Below are 14374 nucleotides of genomic sequence, written 5' to 3'. Positions count from 1 at the left end.
AACTATCCAATTTTTGGAAACTGCAGAGGATAGGGATATATATTTGCAAGTATCTGACCCCGAAGTATGAGACATTGTAGAAGGTGGCTTTGAGATTCAAACAACAACCAATGAAGATGGAGAAAATGTTCTGGTTGTAAAGGTAAAATAGACAATAGAATAGAAAAAAAGTTGAACATCACAATTCTAAGGCAATGAATATTCTATATTTTGCTCTTGGACCCAATGGATACAATTGTGTATGTATTTGTAAAACTGCCAATCAAATATGGAAATGCCTTGAAGTTTCTTATGAAGTAACCAATCAAGTCAAAGAATCAAAGGTAAATATCCTCATGTATTCTTATGAATTATTTAAAATGTAGTATAATGAGACCATTAGTGAAATGTATGCTAGATTCACTAAGATTGTAAGTGAGTTGGCTTCTTTAGGAAGAACGTACAAATCATATGATTTAACTCATAAGATTCTTAGATCTTTGACCAAGGTTTGGAAAACCAAGGCTATATCCATCCAAGAGGGTAAAGATATGCAAACTATATCAATTGATGAGTTGATTGGTTCTTTAATCACACATGAAATGGTGTTGAAGCAAAAAGTGAATCCCCTATTTAACGAAAGTATTGTTCTTAAGGTTTCTTCATCAAGAGATGAAAAAAGAAAACTCTTTTAACCAAAAAAAAAATTCAAGAATTTTTTGAAATTGAATAGATCAAGTAAAATTGGAAAAAGTCCCAAAATTAAGAAATGTGTCCAATGCTATAGATGTGACTAATTTGGATATGTGGATGGGGACTGTCCTCCTAAAAAAAACATAAAAAAGAGAAAAATAAAAAGCTTAAGAAGAAGAAGAAATGAGCCTTCACTGCCACTACTTGAGATGACCTAGAAGCAAGTGAGTCGGACAACGATGACTCTAGTGAGGAGTGTCAAATGACATTCAATGGGATTATTGAACCTCAAAGTGATAAAGAGGTTGAAATTGAAAATTCTCAACTTGAAGAGTTATCAAATGTATATGGAATATAAGAAAAATAAAGGTCTAAAGAGGCCCATATATACATTAAAAAGTATAAATGAGTTCCTAAAGACAGACAATGAGTCCTTAAATTTGAAAGTGGAAGAATTGAAAACTTCACTTGAAAATTTTGAGAAAGGGACTATGACCCTAAATGAAATGATGTGTCAAGAAAAGTTTGTCTCTAGTACCTTTGGGATTGGCTACAAGGATAAGCCAAAGCGTAGGAACTGAATTATGTCACCCCTGACGATGACGACAACAGAACACAGACAAACATCGGTATCTCTTTCTCGAGGACTCTTACCTCTGCACCCAAGCTTATCACCCTTTAATCCGCAAAATGAATTAAAAGACCCTTTTATCAGATGCTGAAGGAGGTACTGCTCACCTTTCCTGATAGTATTTTAGATTATTGAGGCACTGTAGACCGCGGCGCCTTAGTAGTCCAAGTTCTACTGCAGCACCGCGGAAGGCCCGTGCCGCCGCAGCGTGACTTTAGATCCCTATGGGTCCCCTCCCTCATTTGCAATAACACATCTTTTCGGGGGAGGTGCACTCCCACAACCTAGTTTTGTCAGTTTCAGTGCCCGATTCCCTGTTCCGCTTGTCTCGGGGTTTGCCCCATCTCTAGTTTCAAAATCCTTAATCCCATTATCCTGTCTGTAGTTCGGATTGCTCGGATTCGACCACCCGACCCATTCCTATACCTTGCCTCCATATATTCCATGAACCCCATATAGTGTCTTTATTCTGTCCGAAGATCAAACATTTGACTTCCAAATCTTCTGCGACGTCGTTATTCTGTCCAAGGATCAAATATTTGGCTTTAAATCTCTTGTGATGCTGTTACTCTGCCCAAAGTTTGAACATCAAACCTAGCCTTTAAACGTCGTTACTCTATTCGACAAGAGAGAGGTAAGCCGATTACTCGTCTCCATCTAAACCGTGGGACATCCTGTATCTCGCATTTCTTGCATTTTTCATCACTTTATTGGTTTCGGGACACATTTCTATTTTTTTCCCTTCATTTTGGCACAATGTAGACTCTTAAATTATTTCGTTTAATGTACACAACATTTAGAATAACATATTTCTCTTCTTTTAAATAGTTGAGGCATCATGATTTAGCCATCATATTGGAATAGGGTATGTTATTATGAGAGAATATTTGAAATCAAGCATCTAGTAGAAAGACTGGTTTACCCGGGTTAGGTGGATTCCTAACACATTCCCACTCTTGTAATCTGACCGCTTACCCAGAATCTTTGATCAGATCATATAGAATCATGTAGCCCTTTACAAGACTATAGGGTCCTAGGCCCTAATCCTAGGTGGTGACTCCATTTTATATATTGCATGATCCCATCCTTAAAGGGAGGACCATCTTTGAGAGGAACCCCGATACACCTACATCCTGGAGGAGGGAAAAGAAAACCCCCCGATCCCGTGGTGTATCCTCACATAAAGGCACCTAAGAAATAGGTTCATAATAAGTCTTGCATTACTTGTTTTGGTTGTGGTAAAAAGGGGCATATTAAAGCTCAATGTTCTTTAAGAACTAACTGGCAAGGACCCAATATGAGGGTATCAAAAGGCAGAGCTTGTTTCTTTGCAAACAATTTTGCAGATTCCATAAGAACAAACAAGGAAGAATATCCAAATAGTAATTGAATGGCTCATAGGAACAATGAGAAGTAAAGGATTGAAGGTAAGATTAGCTACAAAGGTGCAAGGCATGTTAGATCAAACTCCCATAATGTGTATAATAATGGATATGTTAAATTGATGGGTGTTCATGGGAGAGAGCTGGTGTTGGGAACTCTTTTCACTCCAATCGAGCTTAGAAGCTTATTTAAGCATGGCAATAAAGTGAGCATGCTCATGATATGCTAGAAATAAAATTCTAGTAATTGTGTAGTTATGCGAGATAACACACTCTTGTGTCTATTTATTATTCTATTTACAGATGACCCTCCAATGAAGGTCTATAGGTGAGAATCCCAAAATCCCCCTTACCTGAATATTTATCATTCTATTGTATCTGAACCCATGCATGAAATTAACAACTTCCCTTTTGGGCTCAGAGTTAACTCTTATAAATTTGTTGCAATATTAATGATGCCTTAGAATTCATTTACAAATTTCCTCTGGTCAAAACCTTTATGGACTTATCCTATAGTGTAGCAAACACTAGGTCCACCAACGGTAATTTAGTAAATAAATCACATCATGAACCCAAAAGTATAAATTCTGTGTCATAAAAAATGCCATGATTTCTACATGTTATACTTTATATACTGACGTTTGTTGGTAAACGCCGTCGAATATTCATATATGACTGCGTTTACCAATAAACGCCGGTAAGGCCCGTCTAAAAATGCCACGAAAGACCCTTTTTCTTGTAGTGCCATGAGTGTACCTTAATATATTGTTTGTTTGGATTTAGACTCTCTCTCTCTCTCTCTCGCTCTCTCTGTGTCTCTCTCTCTCTCTCTCTTTGTGTCTCTCTCTCTCCATGATCTCTCCCTCCCCAAGTTCCTTATGTCTCTCAAACTCCCCCCCTTTCTCTCTCTTTCCTTATTTTTTTTTTTCGTTACAGTAACTGTATTCCACAAATGGATGTTGATTACTTTAAAGGATATGATCTTGCTTTTAATCTGGTGGTAATAAATATATTGTATGCTTATTGGAAATGGCTTTGTTTGGTCTAACTTTTTATATTCTGTTTAAGAAGCCTACAAAATTTAATTAGGCAAAAGGGAACAACGGAACTACTTGGATTTTGGCTCTATACCATGAGTTAAAGTATAGCTAGTATATTTCTTTTAGAGTAAATTACAGATCACCCCTTGGTTTTCAATCGAACCCTCTAGTTTTTGAAAAAATTCAAATCACCCCCTGGTTTACACCCCAATATGACAAATTAGTCCCTATCGTTAGTTTTATGCTGTTAAGTAATGATGTCAGCCAGTTAAATAAATTTAAATCCCTAAACTATCCTTGACCAATGTTGAAGATGAAGGAAAGGTAGTATTATAAATTTAATTCTAATGTTTTATAAAAGGGTAAAATAGTCCTTTTACACCAATAACTAACAACAGACTAACATTGTTATTGTAGAGAGGGACATTTGAGTTTTTTCAAAAATCAGGGGTTGATCTGAGTTTCGATTGAAAACCAGGGGGTGATCCGTAATTTACCCTTTTTTTTTTATATAAATACAAAACTGTAGAGTTTGGGTCACTATGCCAATTTCCATTAGATTAGCTGGTATTTCAGGTGGTGATTTAATATATAGTTTCTCTCATATTCATAACTGAGAGGCAATTGTTATGCTTCATAGTGCAATGTGAAATTATTACTAAATGCTTGCAGTAGATTTCATTGCTTATGTGTGATGAATCGGTGGTGATTGCTATGAATGAATGTATTCTTGTAGGGTTTCTATCTATAGTCTTGGATTATGTATGATCAATGTTAACATAACAAAGATCCTCACTTTCACCCTCATCACAATTCTATGTAAAGGAACTCAACAACATTGTGTCCACATTCTTTTTGTAAGCCTATGGTAGGTAAGACTTAGAAAATATTTTGAACTCGGAGTTTTGCTCAACATGTTTTGTCTTGAACCTTTGAAATATTAATAATCAAGTTTTTTGTATTTTTATAGGCTTTCTACTCTCATGTACATCTTTTCCAGTACTTATTTTCATGCACATGATCATTTTCATGGTATGTGCGACACGTGAAGGGAAAGGAAGTGAAGTGAAGTCAGTTTTAAAAAAAAATGGAAACTTTTGTAATCATGATTGTGTAACTACCTTAAACTCTTACTAACTATGGTAATCATATATTTCAAATTGAATGTTTATTTTATTTTTTAATATGATTGCAGAATGTAATAAAATTGAATAAGTACATTTGGTTTTTTATTTTATTTTACACAATCATGCGAAATAATGCATAATCTAGGTATTGTACCAAGTATGACTTCAGATAGAGCTTATTGGAGGGCAAGGACCCAAGTAGCAGATCCCATTTAGCTGAGATTCTCTTGACCTGCTGGGATGTGTGTCTTTCCTCTTGCATTCTTCTTTTATTTTCCTTCTTTCATTTGTCATTTTCCCCATTTCTCATCTCATTCTTTTATTTTCCATCTTTCATTTGTCATTTAGATCTCTGTTTTTTTCCTACTTTGTTTTGTTCGGATCCATGTAACCGACCCCATTAAGTTGGGATAAAGCTGAGTTTGTTGTTGTTGTACATAATCATGTGAAATAATGATTACAAAAATTTCCATTCTATATTAATTTGATTTCACTTCCCTTTATTTCCCCTACAACCAGATGGATCCTTATTGTTCTCATCTTTTTCTTATTGTAAATTTCTCTTATTATTTTTCAGTTGTTTCAACCCCGACCATTTTGGAGGGCATTGAAATGCAGAGAATGATTATCTTGGCTGAAATAGTGAAGTAATATTGTTATTTCACCATATGGTTCTTAATTGTTCTCATCTTTTTCCTATTGTAAATCCCTCTTATTATTTTCAATTGTTTCAACCCCGTCCATTTTGGAGGGCTTTGATATGCAGAGAACGATTGTCTTGGCTGAAATAGTGAAGACTATTGAACAAAATTTTCTGATGACAAGTTGAGAAGCACTGAGAATATCCTCTTGCGATGAATTCGCAATAAGAATGAAGATCTAGACAAAATAATTGTGAATGATGTAAATCCGTAATAATATACATGCTGCCTCTTTTCCTTTTCTTTCCATTTGAACATCTAAACAATCTATTCAATTTGTAAAGTAGTTTTATTTAATTTCCCATTTTATCTATTTTACTTCTTCTTGATATGGAATCATTATAATGATTATAGAAACAATTATATTTTTTTTTGTGCCTTGAGAAAATGAAGCAATATGACTAGTTGATGGTATGAAATTTGATTTTTTTTCATAGAAAATTGGTGGGAGTAGTAGCATTTTCCAATCACACTACGTTGTTGCCTTGCTAAACAGAAGCCACTAGCATATATTTAGTGCTATGATATATACTTAGCAAAGTTGTAAAATATGTAGGAAACCTTACGGTAAAATGTTTGTTCACTTTTTAGGTCTGTTCTGTTATTTATTTCATCTAGAGAGTTTGGAATTAAGCTTCAACTTAAAAGCCTTGAGTGACCTGCCCTTGCAGAGGGAATCTTTTTTTTTTTTTTTGCAAGAACCTTTTGCTTTTCATCTTAGGAATTCTCTTGAGCATGTAGAACTTTATACTCTTTTTGTCTGTAATCTTCGCAAATTAATTTAGTACCTCCAAATTTGGATAAGTAGAAACATGCCCAAATATATAACACCTTGATGAGAGGCAATGTGGGGACTTTTTACATTTTTTATATATGCATTCTGCAAAACCTTCCCATTTTCATAAATATTCAATGTTTATGTACAAACTATACCACAAAAACATGCATAGGGTCCTGGTGGAGTTATGCCATGTGCCTCAATTGATACATGTGTGTCTTCAGATGCCACATCTCTTACCATTCTGTCTGAAATCTAAAATTTGGGCAGGTTTACATGTCTCTCTACTCTATTATCTTTACGCATGCCTACCTCTACTATCTTATCTATCCTCTCACACATCTCTTCTCATTCTCTCTGGACTTTGGAATCCGATAAGGTTTTCAAGTAGTGATAGCCAAACAAAAGTTAAATGTAAATTCAACCATCCTAGAGTAAAACGTCTTCCATTTGTTGGTAATTTATGCAGTTTAGTTCCTATGCTATGCTCTTCTTCTTTAATTGAGTTCGTTCATATATGGCTTAAAGTTTCACATGACTTACATATTTTAATATTTAAGGTTGTCATTTCTTTTATGGATAAGAAAATTGGCGAGCGGAAAGGATAAAGATGATGATAAGAAATCACTTTTCAATCGATGGTGGTAAAGGTTAGTGAATTAAACCACCTTTTTTTTTTTTTTTAAATTTCCTTCTTCCTTTTTGTATTGGGTTGTGTTATTTAGGATGCTTTTTTCCCTCCACTGTTGACGGGGAAAAAAAGAACAAAGAAACGGGCTCTTTGTGGTTGTTGTTGTTACTTTATTATTTTATAAAAAATGAAGGAACTCATGCTTGATTGAAAAAACAAGAATAGGTGGATGATTGAAATTCTTATGACATAAAATGATACATCTTTTATATCATATGACAGAGCCATTAGTGATTACAACTATAGGGGTATGAAGAGTAGTGGCCTCAGATTAATTAATTAAGGGAAAATTTCACGGACACCCCCTAAAAGTATCCAATATCTCAGAAACTTATCATATTTGATCAAAATGTCACAGACACCTCCTAATTTTTTTTTTTTGATATCGATTTAGTTTACTCTATTAGGTCTTAGTAGTTAAGTCTCTGTTAATTTTTTTATAATGGTAAAATTACCCTTCCAACAGGGTGAACTTCCCATAATACCCTTTAGGTAAAACCCAAAATACAAACACCATTCTCTCTCTCTCTCACGTTTTCACTGGGCTGAAGGGGTAAGAAACAAGAACAGGGAACCCTTGCAGCTGGAGAAGGTCGGAGGAATTAAAGCCGCAAACACCGTTCTTGGCCTGGCAACCCTTGCAGCTGGAGAAGTAATGGTCGCCATTACCGTCCCACTCGACCTGGATTCCTAACTTGAGGTAACCGTGAAGGTAACCCAATAAATCTACATGGCAACCCTGCTCCGAGACATGGTGACGCTTGGCACCGTAGCCTGCAAGCAGCCGAGCTGGATTATTGTGTATCTCGCATTCCCAAGAACAGTGGCTACAATTAGGGAGAGAGAGGGGATCACAGGGTCTAAGAAGAGAAAGGCGCGAGCAAGAAGGGTCGGAGAATCGAAATGGGAAACCAGAGAGATCGATGGGTCGATTGGGGATGGAGCTTAAGAGACGACCAGTAGCGAGAGGAGAGCAGGGGGCTTGAGTTGAAGGTCGAGGGGAGAGGAGGAGAGAGGTAGGGTTGGGTTCGTGGCGAAGGAGATCAAAAGACAAGTTGTTAATGGAGATAATGGAGTGTGGGGAGGAGCACTGGATCTGAAATGAAGGATGGCCACAACCGGGAGATGAAGAGAAAGGGAACGAAAGCGGAGAAGTAAAAGGGGGACGGGAAGAAGATCTATCTTCTGCTGTTGCTGTTGCTGCTTCCCACGGGTAACATGTGTGCGCTGTTGTGAGATCGATGATTCAGTCGTAAAAAGATGAAAGCAACGACACAGGTGTTCGACCGCCGATGAGGAAACATTCAAGGATATGAGTAATTGCTGCACCAGTCATCAAACGAAGAATGAGAGAAGATGGATTTGAAGTTTTAAGGTTTTCCTTCGATATCCTTAGATCTCCAATTTCTGTTTCTGTGACTGGGTTTTGCCATTTTGGATTGAGATTTTGAGGTCAGTGAATACTTGGAGAGAATGAGAGACAAGAGTAGAAGAGGACTGTAGAGGAGCCCGTGAAACAAAATAGAAGGGATGGAGGAGAGCTGGGTTAGAAAATGAAAATGGGTTTCTGCGGTGGTGGTGATGCTGGCGTTGGAAGAGGATCGGCGGTGGCAGTGGTGGCAATGATGGTGGTGTTGACGGAAGAAGAAGAAGAAAAGCAGAGAGGAAGAAGAGGAAATGGGGTTTTGGGGTTGAAGATGAAATGACAGTTTTATCCTTTTATTTAAATAATTAAGGAGTAAAATGGATATTTAGGGAAGACGATGAAATGGCAGTTTTATCTTTTTATTTAAATAACTAAGGGGTAAAATGGATATTTCACCTTTGGGTACTAACTACGATTAACATTTGGAGTGTCTGTGACATTTTGATCAAGTATGGTAAGTTTTTGAGATGTTGGATACTTTTAGGGGGTGTCCGTGAAATTTTCCAATTAATTAATTCATGGGTATATGAATAAGTCATTAGAACCCAATTCTATTTTCGAGACTCTAGATATTGCTTTATGGAATAAAGATCCTCCATTCATTTTGTAATCACTCATTTATTTAATAATTCAGTAAGGCATTCAAGTAATTTGTGCGATAATTCAATATATATAATTTTATTGAAACTTAATACTATTTATAGCTTCTATTAAAACTTTTTTCACTAGTATAAGGTAAGAATTATAGCTATTCTAGAGTATCATTGATTGATGCACAAGATAAGGAAAATCATCACTAAATGCCTAATTCAACTATATGATAGCACCATGTATTGGACTGTTCCTGAAGTAATTACAGTGACCCTTTTTTCTTTAATGGACTTAGCAACCGATTTTCTAACCTCTACTTTAACATGAGTTGACATGGGGATTTTAGTGTTTACCAAAAAAAAAAGACATGGGGATTTTAGTTGGAGGAGAATTAAACAACATACATGGCTTGTGATTTTGAATGCCAATTAAACTGTCACGTGGAATAAATACGTGCATACTAGAGAGAACCATTTTCTTGAACATTTTGGGTCAGATAGGAAATCAAGTAGGTGCTTTGGATTGCATCCTGGAATACCACCTAGACCTTATTGGATGCTTTGGATGTTGGGCCTAATAATGTGGTATGCATAGTTGTAGGACATGACTTGTAGTCTAGGTTGTCGCTTGGGCAATCTTGTAGTATTGACAAAGAAATATTAACAATATGATTTGAAACAAAAAACATTTTATTTTTTAAAATATTACTATGTAACAAGGACAATCTATTGGAAGCTTATAATGCTTTTTCTTGATGTAGTAGAGAGAACTTTTTCCTATAAGCATATCTCTTGTGCCATGGTGTAGTCACTTAAGTAAGGAAGTTTATAATTGAATTGAAAACAAGTAACAAGAAGCTTATCACTAGATTGAAGATAAGTCTGTTTTGTGCTTCCGTGTTAATTGAAGAGCACTTAATATAAGTCTAAAAAGAAAAAATCAGCTGATTTAACTCGGAATAATTGGATGCGATACTATGCATACTGAGTCGAGTTAGGTTGAGTTTGATTGATTCTCAACCGATTATGAGACGATACTTATTGTAATCAAATCGGAATCAATAAAGATCAATCCCTTGCCTGATTTGAGTTTTTGAAACTTGCCTCAACCCTAATTTCTCACCTTTCTTCCCCCTCTTTTCATTCTCCATGATCCATCTATCCCTCTCTCCACAATCTTCCCCTTGAATATAATAAATTTATTTAATTTCTATCTGAAAATAAATATATTATTCAATTTAACAAATTCTCTTTCCCTCTTTAACATTTTGGAGGAGAGTCCCTTTCTTGTACTCAATCTCTCTCCTGCCCCTTAAAACTTCTCCCCTCTATCCCCTCCCATTCTCTCTTTTGTGCTCCTTCCAAAAGCCTCTCTCTCTCTCTTTCTCTCTCTCTCTCTCTCACACACACACACACACACAACTTTAAACTTAACTTTCACTCCCTTCATGATTTCACCCTCCCCCTAATCCTCGTTCTCTCTCTATCTCTCCCTCACATTCCTTCTCTCTCAAAATCTCTTGTTCTCTCATGGATTACCCTTGTTTCTATATTGCCCTAATATGTGGTCGCACGTGCATTTGCACGTGCACATTTACTAATAATAAGTAGGAACGCCACCACCCCTCATAAGTTGGGATTATTTTAAGGTATGTTCTTCAGTTAGCATTCCTAAATGGACCTTAAAAATTTACAATCAAATCTTTGGTAAAATAGTATATGAGACAAGTGGTACTAGCCAAAATTGAAAAACTAAAAAAATAAAAGGGTATGATCTTAACTCTCATGACCTTGAGTCTTAAGAGAATTAAGGTTAGGATGTGAATTTATTCCAGTTATCGGTTCCTAATTGGTAGATTTGCAAGTGGGCCAATAACTTATCAGTAGATCTAGAACCGGACCAATAAGCTATTGGATGGGTCGGTTCCGGTTCCTAGTGGATCGGTTTTGGTCCAGATACCGATTTTGGTCCAAAATTGACACCCCTAAATATTAGGTACCTAAACTACAATTTATCAAAACGTTAAGAACCATATATGTCATTTACCCAAAAGAAGGAAAAAAACATTTGAACATTGTCGACGGTGGAGAGTTCCTATTTATTAGGGAGTGGAACATATTTTTATTTTTTTATTTTTTTATTTTTACCCTTGCTAATGATGGGGAGTTTTTTTTAAGGAAGTAGGAAAGGTAGGGAGGGACAACATTTAATGACGTGGAAGCTATCTAGGGCTAGGGAGCTATGGTTTAAGTGTACCATATCCTTCTGGATTAGAGGGAAACCGATACGAACCGATATATATGTGGATCAGACGTATTATTCTCCTTAAAAATATCAGATCAGAGTCATTAGACGATACCATGATACAGCATGACCGATACTTTAAACCAAGGTTTAAAAACTCGAGTTTCAATCAGGTTTCGATTTGCCCAAAATCGAGTTTTGGTAGGTTTCGGTCAAAACCTGGTCGAAACCAGGGATTTTTTCCCATTGATTGGAAAACCAAGGTTTCGATCTCAAAACAAGGTTTTTTAGGTTTGATTTTTTGCAGGTTGCCTATTTTTTACATTTTAAACACAATCCATGAATTACATTCACCAAAAAATCACTGAAAATGGTGCTTGTGATTACTAACCCAAGTTTACTAACGTATGCGCTGATACGATACAGACACTACAGTAGTATTATAATTAGTTCACATAATTATAAAATACTTGAACATTGAATAATACATTGAATCCAAATAAAACATTAATTTGCCCCTCTTTTTCCTTTTAAGAATGTAAACATTGTCTATCATCATCCTTTCAATGGGTATCCTAAAGATTTGCAGACGTATACACTTACATGAGCATCTAAAATCGAAGTATGAGTTTGACCTTTCACCCACATTTTTTAAGTTCAAACTTCTAAACTGAAATGCATAGCTACGAAGTCAAAATTCTGCTTGAATGGTGAGAATTGAATCGGTTCAGGAATCAGGAATCGAACAATGAATCGGTTTGATTCAAGATGAATTAATAAAAAAATTGACTATGAATCAACCAATTCGGATCCAATTTGGACTATCCGATTCCAATTCAGGTAATAACAATTAGGATTAGTGGAAATCGGAAAGTGTCAGCAGATTCCAATCCAAATTGCCCGATTCTCCAACCCGATTCCCGTATTTTAAAATCATGAACTAAATATTTTCGGCAATGCTTGATTATTGGATAAACCACGGTGGTGGAAGCCAGAGTTAACTCTGCAAGGTATTTATTGTGTAAATTTTTATTTAAATGAAGGTATGCGGTCGAGTTAGGTGATTTTCAAACCTAAAGAAGATAAGGTTCAACCAGGTTTCGACTGAAACCAAGTGTTTCGGCCGAAACCTGGACAAAACATGGTTGAAACAGTCGAGTTAAGGGCGAAACAAAGGATTTTTAAAATTCCCCTTAGGTTTCGTCTTGGGTAGCCACAAAACCGAGTTGTCTCAACCGAAACCACAGGGTTCGATCGAGTTTTTGTTCCATGCTTTAAACCCATTTTTAGGTGCATCTGTCTCCTCCAAGAATTCTCTAACACGTATCCACAATTCCAACATTGAAAAGATTTTTTTTTTGGGTGCAGAACATTGAAAAGATATTTTTGGCTCAAGGAGTTTAGACCTATATATATATAGGATTTTTATCAATGTCCCCCCCTCAAAATGCCCATTTGTCCAAATGCAACCATACAACTTTATAATTTACACGTGCCCCCTACTTTCAAAATACTTTAACACTTTAGTTCAGTCCGTTAGTCTGGGATGTTAGACGTTAGTTTAGGGAATCTAATGACCAAAATGCCCTTATGACAAAAACCACAAAAATTAAAGAGTAAAGTGACCAAATTACCCTCATTATTCCCAAATCGTTTAGGGTTTGAAATTGAAAATCAAACCCTAAACCATTTGGGGAAGATGAACCCTAAAATCAATGAATCTATCCTGGCTCTTGCCATGTTGATCTATAAGAGGGGTTACAGGCTTGCGGTGGAGGTTGGAGAAATAAGAGGCCCATTTGAAGATCGAAAATCCCTTTCAAAACACTACAACTAGAAAATATGAGATGCATGGGAGTTAAGTCGTAGATGATAAAAACTTTAATTGCGTTAACTTAACACATATAACATGATCTATTCCTTCAAGAAACTGATTTAAGACTATTTAGGGATTCTTTAAAAAAAAATTACAGATTGATCATTGCTGGGGATTCATTCTTCTACCGCATAAGGAGTGAGGATTTATTGAAAAAAAAAAATAATGAAAGAGGTTCTGCTATTGAGGATAGCAGGATAAACAATGATTGAAAGGGGGGGCTTCACTCCACCAAACCTTAGACAACAGAGACAAAGAAGCCCTTTTAATTAATAGGTGGGCTTCGCAATTTATAGAACGAAGAATAAAACTAAAAAGAACACCTGAGACCTTAATTAGGAGGGCCATTAATCATGATCAGGAGGGCTAGCAATTTCATTAGGGCATGATATAAGCCCTAATGAATCAAAATATAAACACACTCTGGGAAGGGAGAGGCTCATAGCCGCCATCTCTCAATGCAAAGTTCCTATTTCTAGGTAAGGGTATCTAATTAGAACCGGAACCAAAAATAACATTGGACCGAATAAGCCAAACCAAATCAAACCGAGTAAAATTCGGTTAGATGTGAGTATTAGATTCCAGAACAAATTCAGTTCTCGGTTTGATTTTGGATCAAGCATAGGAACCAAATTTGAATAGTAGTGTATTATTGTAATGTTATTTTATTATAATATTAATATATTACAGTATATTAATACATTATAATACTAATATGTTATAGTATATATTACTAATGTTAGAATTAAATTTTATAATGCTATTATATTATACTACAACATTATAGTCATTTCAGCACAGATTCGGTTCCGGATCATAACAACACTCTATATAATTGACTCCATTGTAGGGAGTGGAACAATTTTTACTTATGAACAATGGAGATCTCCTATTTCTAAGGTTCTCCTATGTTTTGCCAGTTGTTACCTATGTCAATAATGGAGTATTTTTAGGAAAAAAATGACATTTGACCCTTATCAACGATGGAGAGTTCCTATTTTTGAGGAAGTGGAAGAATATTTTATAGTTTTTTTACCCTTGCTAATGATGAAGAGCTCCTATTTATTAGGGAAGCAGGAAAGATGAGAGGGATAGCATTTAATGACGTGGATAATCAGCAAAGTCTAGGACAGTTGAATCGATTACGTGTGAAGTTAGATCAACGAAAATAACCAGAAACCCACATCAAAAACCCTAGTTTTAAGTGAATTTTTT

This window comes from Telopea speciosissima, chromosome 10, assembly GCF_018873765.1.
Source record: "Telopea speciosissima isolate NSW1024214 ecotype Mountain lineage chromosome 10, Tspe_v1, whole genome shotgun sequence".
Taxonomy (NCBI): domain Eukaryota; kingdom Viridiplantae; phylum Streptophyta; class Magnoliopsida; order Proteales; family Proteaceae; genus Telopea; species Telopea speciosissima.
Note: the sequence above shows the minus strand (reverse complement) of the source record.